The sequence below is a fragment of the Notolepis coatsorum genome, assembly GCF_963971535.1.
Source record: "Notolepis coatsorum genome assembly, chromosome: 17".
NCBI classification, from domain to species: domain Eukaryota; kingdom Metazoa; phylum Chordata; class Actinopteri; order Aulopiformes; family Paralepididae; genus Notolepis; species Notolepis coatsorum.
The window spans coordinates 14,261,137-14,270,286 of record NC_140181.1 but is presented as its reverse complement, the minus strand read 5'-3'; the positions used below and the strand labels follow the sequence as shown (position 1 = coordinate 14,270,286).

At 42.2% G+C, this 9,150-nt stretch overlaps 1 protein-coding gene across 1 annotated transcript in view; it reads right to left on the bottom strand.

The window, feature by feature from the left end:
* LOC311243481 (uncharacterized protein) overlaps positions 1 to 9,150 on the bottom strand; it is a gene marked incomplete at both ends in the record, with an annotated part of 55,612 nt that overhangs the window by 43,104 nt on the left and 3,358 nt on the right. The window lies entirely within an intron of this gene.

Below are 9,150 nucleotides of genomic sequence, written 5' to 3'. Positions count from 1 at the left end.
AGAAACTCTGACGGATATTTTATAATAACAAGCCCAACGCTTACCTTGGTGTCGACAACCGGCAGAATTTCTACGGGAGAGGTCCGGAGCTGGCCGTGTGAGGGGGCCCGGCAGGGCGGTCTACAGGTCAAGGGTCACCAAATGTTGTAGAAAGGTTGTTTAACACAGCAGGAGACGATATTTCCAATTGTAACAAATAGGTAATTTATTTAAGAAAAGAAGTTCTTTAACAGCAAGAGCTATGGGTCAAAGAGATCACCACGGCTTGAACAAAAAACACTCTGTCCTGGATCCCTTTGCCTGTCCCTAAATCCCTCTCAGTCCTGCCCCCCCATGACAGATATCATGACGTATCACATCATGTCAGATCTGACATGACGTACATTAAGATGATACGTAGATTTAACATCGGAGAGAGAGAGAACATGAAGAGAGATAAGCAAGATATGATATCCACACACGATATGATGTAAAACATTAAGAACATCGAAGAGAGAGTGAGATGTGTGTGTGTGTGTGTGTGTTTGTGTGTGTGTGTGTGTATGTGTGTGTGTGTCTGTGTGTGTGTGCGTCTGTGTACAGACGTGTGTATTGTATGTGTGTATTGTGTGTGTGTGTCTGTGTGAGTGCGTCTGTGTGTGTGTGTGTGTGTGTGTCTGTGTGACTGTGTGTGTCTGTGTGTGTGTGCTGTGTCTGTGTGTGTGCTGTGTATGTGTGTAAGAGAGAAAAGACACAAGATTAGAGCACACGATATGATGTACTGAAAATGTCCATCTGCTATCTTGAGGCTGTTTTAAGAACATCAGCCAGACTGTCGCCCTAGTGTCTTTGAGCCTGCTAGTTGACCTATATTAAACTAGTCAAGACTAACCCCTTTCCTACCTCCACCCTCGTATACACATTTTCCACAACACTTCCTTATAAGCTGAGGGAGAAATGGAGGAACGTCGCATGTGATTTGCAGGAGCAACGTGGTTGCAGAGCACTATTTATTGACCTTGTGAACTTGTTGAAAAACAAGTTAGAATTGTCTCTGATCCACTGTTTGGAAATATTCAGGATTCAAAATGTACCAGCCGCAACAAACCCCCCATTGACAGTCAACCAAGGGCAAAGGAAACAGAGCACCTTTGCCACCAGTGTCACTGCAATGAAAGAAGGAAACAACAAAAGGTACATGGATAATAAGATCAAGTCCTTCTCTGCCCAAAGTCACATCAAATGCTGTTTATTCTGCCAACGAACAAGTCACTCACTTGAAAAATGCTCACAGTTTAAGTTAAAGATACAAAAGGACAAAATACATTTCATAAAGGAGCATGGAATTTGTTTTGGTTGCTTGAAAGTGGGACACATAAGCAAAGACTGCAGGAGTCGATTGGATTGCAGTGTGTGTCAGCAAAAGCATCCATCAGTCCTACACATTGAGCAGAAGGGTATAAGTACACCTTTTAATAAGGCAGAAGAGCCTGTGAGCCATCTGAGTGTAACATCTGTTCAGTCTCAAACATGTGGCCGTATAGGGGCCGGAGATGAGGACAATGCTGTGTTTTCGATTGTTGCAGTTCAAGTGAAAAGCCAAGTGACTGACAGAGTTGTGCAGACATATGCATTCTTGGATCCCGGAAGTTCCAGTACTTTTTGCACTCATAACCTGGCAAAGAGACTGGGGCTAAGTGGCAAGCCAGCCAATATTCTATTACGAACAATGGGGCAAGAGAAAATTGTGAGCACCAATGTATTGTCTCACTTGGAAGTGTCTGGCATAGATAAGGAGGATTTTATTGAATTGCCCAATGTCTTAACCCAAAGAGCTATGCCAGTGTCACGTGTGAACATTCCACGTCAGGATGATGTGGAAAAATGGTCTTACTTGAGTAACATAAAGCTGCACGACTTGAATGCAGATGTGGATTTGCTCATCGGAACTGATGCAGCAAAAGTAATGGAACCATGGGAGCTGATCAACAGCCAAGGTGAAGGACCATATGCAGTCAGAACAAGAGTCGGCTGGGTCATAAATGGACCACTTAGGAGTGGAAGTAACAGCAGAGTTAAGACTGGCTGCTCTGTTGTCACAACAAATCGAATATGTGTGGAACATCTGGAAGAAATGCTCATGAAGCAATACAACCATGATTTTAATGAAAAAACATCAGAGGGGTCATTGGAAATGTCAAGGGAGGACATTCAATTCATGAAGATAATGAGAAGAACAACAGAGTTGAAAGATGGACATTATTACATTGACTTACCTTTCAGAGAAGAGGAACCGGTCTTGCCAAATAATCGCTGTGTTGCAGAGCAGCGACTTCAAGGCCTGAAGAGGAAATTTGAAAAGAACATCAAGTTTAAAGAGGAGTACACCTCATTTATCAATGATATGCTGGTTCAAGGTTATGCTGAAGTTGTACCCATTGAACAGCTGGAACAAGATGAGGGAAAAGTGTGGTACATTCCCCACCATGGAGTACATCACCCCACCAAAGGAAATCTGAGGGTTGTATACGACTGTGGAGCCTCATTCAAAGGAACATCTCTGAACTGTCAGCTCTTGCAGGGCCCCGATCTCACCAACACTCTTATGGGGGTCCTCATTCGCTTCAGGAAAGAGCCTGTCGCAATCATGGCTGACATCAAGGCCATGTTTCATCAGGTGCGGGTGCCTGATAAACATGTGAACTTTCTTCGCTTTCTTTGGTGGCCTCAGGGCAACACTGACCAGGAACCAAGGGAATATCGAATGAGGGTACATTTCTTTGGAGCTGTTTCGTCCCCCAGTTGCGCCAATTACGCCTTGAGGCGAACTGCAGAGGACAATGCAACTCACTTCCCTCCTGAAGTGATCAAAACAGTCAATCACAACTTTTATGTAGACGACTGCCTGAAGTCTACATCCTCGGAGGGAGATGCAATTAAGCTTGTAAAGGATTTGACTCTGCTCTGTAGTCAGGGAGGATTCAGCCTTCAGAAATGGGTGACAACCAGCCGTTATGTTTTGTCATCGATCCCAGGTGACATCAGAGCAGCAGAGATGAAAGAGCTGGATTTGGACAAAGATCACCTGCCTATGGAAAGAGCACTTGGACTGCAATGGTGCGTTGAGTCCGACCAGTTCAGCTTTAGGACTTCATTACAGCCACGCCCACAAACCAGGAGAGGTATCTTGTCGGTGGTCAGCTCTCTGTATGACCCTATAGGATTTTTGGCTCCTTTTACAATGCCAGCCAAGTTACTGTTGCAGGAGCTTTGCCGGCAAAACCTGAAGTGGGATGAACACATTTCCCCCTCCTTCTCCAAACAGTGGTCTGATTGGCTGAGCGACCTCCAAAGGATGAGTGTATTCAAGGTGGAACGCTGTATCAAAACCCTGAACTTTGAAACATCTGTGACAGCACAAATTCATAATTTTGCTGATGCCAGTGAAGCTGGTTATGGTACAGTATCGTACCTGAGACTGAAGGATAAAGATAGAGACGATAAGGTGCATGTTTCATTTCTTGCCGGAAAGGCCAGAGTTGCACCTCTGAAGCACATCACCATTCCTCGTTTGGAACTCACAGCAGCAGTCCTTGCTGTCCGAATGGATGGCATGCTTCAAAGGGAACTACAGTGGCCACTGGAGAAGTCAGTGTTTTGGACCGATAGCACGACTGTCATCAAATACATCTCCAATGAAACCAGACGTTTTCATACGTTTGTTGCCAACAGAGTCACTGTAATCAGAGAAGCTACAGATGTTGACCAGTGGAAGTATGTGGGCTCCAAGGTCAATCCTGCTGATGAAGCATCACGTGGATTGAGAGCTGAAGAATTTCTCACACACGGAAAATGGATTAAAGGCCCAGATTTCCTGTATTTGCCTGAAAATGAGTGGCCTACACTGGAAATGGATTCAGTGATTCCCATTGATGACCCGGAGGTCAAAAGAGAAGCGGCAGTGAATGCCATTGTTAAGGATTCAGAAAATCCAACAGACCATCTCATCAGCTACTTCTCATCTTGGAAGAAGCTTAAAACGTCTGTTGCCTGGTTCCTTGAACTTAAAGGACTTCTGTTGCTTCTGAGTAAAAAAAGAAAGGAACTTAAAGCTACCAAAGATGACAAAGATGCTGGAGTGAAAAGTACAGTTGAACAGAAACTCAAGAGCTTCAAAGCCACACTCTGTGGAAAACATTTGACGATTGTGATGAAGCAGAAAAGGCAATAATTTGTTTTGTTCAGAAACACAGGTTCAAGAGTGAAATTGCCTCCCTCAAACATGGCTTAAATATCGTCTCCAAGGACAGCCCACTGTACAAACTAGACCCCATACTGGAGGACAACATCCTCAGAGTTGGTGGTCGTTTGAACAGGTCTGCATTACCATCAGAAACCAAGCACCCTGTCATTCTTTCCAAAGACCTGCATGTCTCCCAGCTCATTTTATGTCATATCCATCAACAACTAGGACACGCTGGGAGGAACCACATGTTGTACAGACTTCGACAGAGGTATTGGATAATCAATGCCAATTCAGCTGCAAGGAAGACTATTACAGAGTGCATGGTGTGTAGACGGCACAGAGGAAAACTTGGGGAACAGAAGATGGCAGACCTGCCTGAAGAGCGAGTTGTGCCAGACAAGGCTCCTTTTACTAAAGTGGGAGTTGATTATTTTGGGCCCATAGAAGTGAAAAGAGGAAGAAGCCTTCTAAAAAGGTATGGAGTGATTTTCACTTGTCTGACCAGCCGTGCAATACACCTGGAGGTGGCACATTCACTTGACACAGACTCTTGCATTAACGCCTTGCGGAGATTCATATGCAGAAGAGGCCCTGTGTCAAATTTAAGATCTGATAACGGCACAAATTTTGTTGGAGCAAACAAAGAATTGAAGCAAAGTCTTGCTGCTTTGAATAATGCAAGGATCCAGGATGCCTTAATTCAGGATGGAATTAAGTGGAGCTTTAATACGCCAACAGCCTCACACCAAGGTGGCGTTTGGGAGCGTCTCATTCGATCAGTAAGGAGTATACTGACCTCTGTTCTTGGACAGCAGGTTTTGGATGATGAAGGCCTGCAGACACTGTTTTGTGAAGTAGAGGCGATACTAAACGATAGACCCCTCACAAAAGTGTCTGATGACCCTAATGACCTTGAGGCCCTCACCCCAAACCATATTCTCCTGCTGAAAGGAAAACCCATATTTCCCCCAGGACTCTTTGAAAAGAGTGACCTGTACATCAGAAGAAAATGGAAGCAAGTACAGTATATCGCAGAGCTGTTTTGGAAGAGATGGACATCCGAATACTTACTTGTGATGCAGGAAAGACAGAGATGGGCAGCTCCAAAAAGAAACGTCTCCCCAGGAGATATTGTCATTATTGCCGATGCTACAGCTCCAAGAGGATCCTGGAAGATGGGTCGAGTTTTGAGTACCAAGTCCGACTACAAAGGATTGGTCCGGTCTGTGTGCATCCAAACTAAAACCAGCGTTTTGGAGAGACCTGTAACAAAGATCTGCCTGCTGGTGGAGGCCACAGAATAATAATAATACCTGTTCTATCTATTCTCTCTTTCTATCCTGTCTTCTTACCATCTGTTTTCTTTCAGTAGCAGCAGAGAAGGAGACACAGAAGACGCTTGAATAGAAAGAATAGCTCCCTTACATGTTATATATATATATATAAGGGTAATTGTGACTCACAATTAGGGGCCGGGTTGTGGGAGCTATTAACTATTTTTACATTTATTTGTTATGTGATTTTGTAGTATCAATTTGTTTACGGCCATATTATTTAAGTTATGAGTCGCAGCTAAATGCTTTTACTTTGAAGGGGTTCTGGGCAATTGGGAAACACAGCTGGGTGTATTTAGGTAATTAGAGGCAATAGCACAGTGGGCATCAGGGAAGGTATATGGTTTTTACCAGCGTCAGGAGATCATATAGAATCAAACATAATTTTTCTGTATTCTTTGATTAACAGACAATAAACGCCACAAAACTGTCAAATGCTGTCTGGACAATGGACTTCCTGATCTGCGTGAGATTCGCTGCCCTGGTGCTTCAGTGGCTTTTTAGTTTTTATTAGTTGTTGTTGACAAATAGCCACTACACTCTCTTTTATGGACTCTTTTTGTATCACAAACAGTACTGTATTTGCAAATCTGGTATGTCATAAATGTATAGATGTAGCAGTACTGTCTATCTGTGTCGTGTGTGTCATATATGTTATGATGAATTGAAAATGGGGGACCCTGATGTAAACGAGACGAAATTCTTTCTCTGGTCTGCATCCCCTTATGTAATTGAGCTGTACTGTACTGTACCCATTCTGCAATCTGTTAATAAAGTTTTCAATCAATCAAACAAAGGTCTGTCCCATTGTATACCAATCAATGGGATACATTGCATGTTGACCTGCATTCTTTCAAATGTATATAATTAATCATTAAAACAGATGTGTAACAAATAAGAAATACAAATTCCACAGAAGGCATTAAATAATTATTATTTTCAATCAGTTTACCTGAATATATGTGTTCTCAAGTTAGTGCTGGATGTGTGGGAAGTTGAGAGAAGCTTTGTTTTTGGCTGACACAATAAACACATGTTTTAGGCGTTTTTTCAGTCAAACTCATACATTTTTCCAGATAGGGCCATGGAGAGGCATTGTTGTTATTGACATCATCTTCATCAACGCCATCAACGCGCGGACTGGTTCATTCATTCATTCATGGTCTGTGTTTAGATTCTTTTTACTTCCTGGTTTGCCGAGCTGGAGTGGCATGTCCCGCCCTATCCTGCCTCTGATTGGCCTACCCGTAATGTTTTGGCCTAATCGTGAGTCGTCATACTCATATCTAAACCAACCAACCAATCATAGTGGGTTTTCTCCAATAGTATCCAGCTGCAGGACCGGAGAACACGACACTCTCAGGACCGAAGACACTTTTTTTTTTTTTTTTTTTTTCCCCGGATATGTACAGTAGCGTGTAGCGTTTTGCTGACGCTACGTCACTACTTGATTCTAAAAATAGCTGCGCTACAGAGAACGCTACTTGGTTCAAAAGTAGCGACGCTACCATCACGCTACTGAGAAATGTAGTTAAGCTATGTAGCGTCGCTACTTGTAGCTAGCTACTGCCCATCACTGGTTATTTGAACCAAAGAGAATGGACTCTGTTTTACCCAGGTGTAATGATAGTTTGTTATCAGCGAGCCAGATGCAGATTTTGCCTAGTTCCGAGCTGAGGGCTTTTTCAACCTGTAACTTGTTCTTGTCAGAGACCAGCAGGGCTGAGTCGTCCGCGAACGGGAACAAGTTGCAGTCACAAGCTGACGACATGTAATTTGCATAAATTAGGAACAGTAGCGGTCCTAGTATGCTTCCTTGTGGAACACCACAGCTCACTGGGAGGGGGGGGGGGTAGGGTACCGTTTACCTCCACCATCTGTTCTCTCCCCTCTAAGTAGGATTCAAGGACGTGCACAGGACTTTAGAGTGGCAGGTGCTCAAAGGCTGAAAAGGGCACTGAGCCTGTGCTATTTTTGGGGGCCCTTTTTGGGCGGGGAGGGGCCTTTTTATGCTTTTTGGGGGGTTTTGGTGATCAAATATTGAATATTGAACTATAATAATCAGTGCAGGAGCTCACTTATCCTTGAAAGACACCTTTATCACTGACTTAAAAGGCCCATACATCTCCATAAATGTTCAGGGCGGAGGGAATAAGTGCTTTCCCTACAGACCCCAAGTCTGTTAGGACAGCAGACTCGGTTGGCACTGCTCAAAACTCACCTTTTAATAGCTTTTAAATTAATTATTATCTTTATTTCATTGTCTTATATTTCTTTATTTCTATACATTTTACTTAAATATTTTATTATAATTTGTATCAGTTTTATGTAGTTTTTTTTATCGTTTTATTTGTTCTTTTTTAATGTCAACATATTATTTAAATTATTGTTCTGTTGTGATGTCACAGTATGATGTCATAATCAAACATTCTAGAACATTTGTGATGTCACAGTATGATGTCCTAATAGAACATTCTAGAACATTTGTGATGTCACAGTATGATGTCATAATCAAACATTCTAGAACATTTGTGATGTCACAGTATGGTCCTAATAGAACATTCTAGAACATTTGTGATGTCACAGTATGGTCATAATAGAACATTCTAGAACATTTGTGATGTCACAGTATGATGTCATAATAGAACATTAGTGATGTCACAGTATGATGCCATAATCAAACATTCTAGAACATTTGTGATGTCACAGTATGATGTCATAATAGCACATTCTAGAACATTTGTGATGTCACAGTATGATGTCATAATAGCACATTCTAGAACATTTGTGTAAAGTATATATTCAACAATTCTCTCAGAGGATCTCAGATCTCAGAAGACAAGTGAAGATCTCACTTGTTGTTTCCGGCTACTTGTCTGTAAGCTTGAATATATTCTGTAGATACAATTTAAAATCCCCACATGGAAAAGGAAACAATGTCCTGTACAATCCTTAATGAGCTGCGTCTGGAGGGAAGGTTCTGTGATGTGGTTATTAAAGTCAACAGCACTGAGTTGAATGCCCACAAGGCCCTCCTGTGCGACTGCAGTGACTATTTCAGGTAAGTTTAGCTTGGTTCAGGTTAGCTGATGCTATTGCTGATCTGATTATGGTCCTTGCCACTGCACAAATGGCCTTCTGTATTTATATTTGAATTGTATGTTTTTTGTTTAATGCCCTGTTTTTATGTTGAAACTTGTTGTGTGCCGTGTTGGTCAGGACTCTCTGGAAGAAGAGACCTTCTATCTCAATAGGACATTCCTGGATAAATAAAGGATAAATAAATAAAATAAAATAAACTGATGTCATAATCAAACATTCTAGAACATTTGTGATGTCACAGTATGATGTCATAATCAAACAATCTAGAACATTTGTGATGTCACAGTATGATGTCATAATCAAACATTCTAGAATATTTGTGATGTCACAGTATGATGTCATAATAGAACATTCTAGAACATTTGTGTACAGTATATATTCAACAATTCTATCAACAATTTGAAAGAAAGAAGGTGGAAAGGGCCATGCCGTATGTTCGTGGGGTGCGGCTGTTGTTTGGAGAGGAAGACAGAAGTGCGGCCTGTTCAT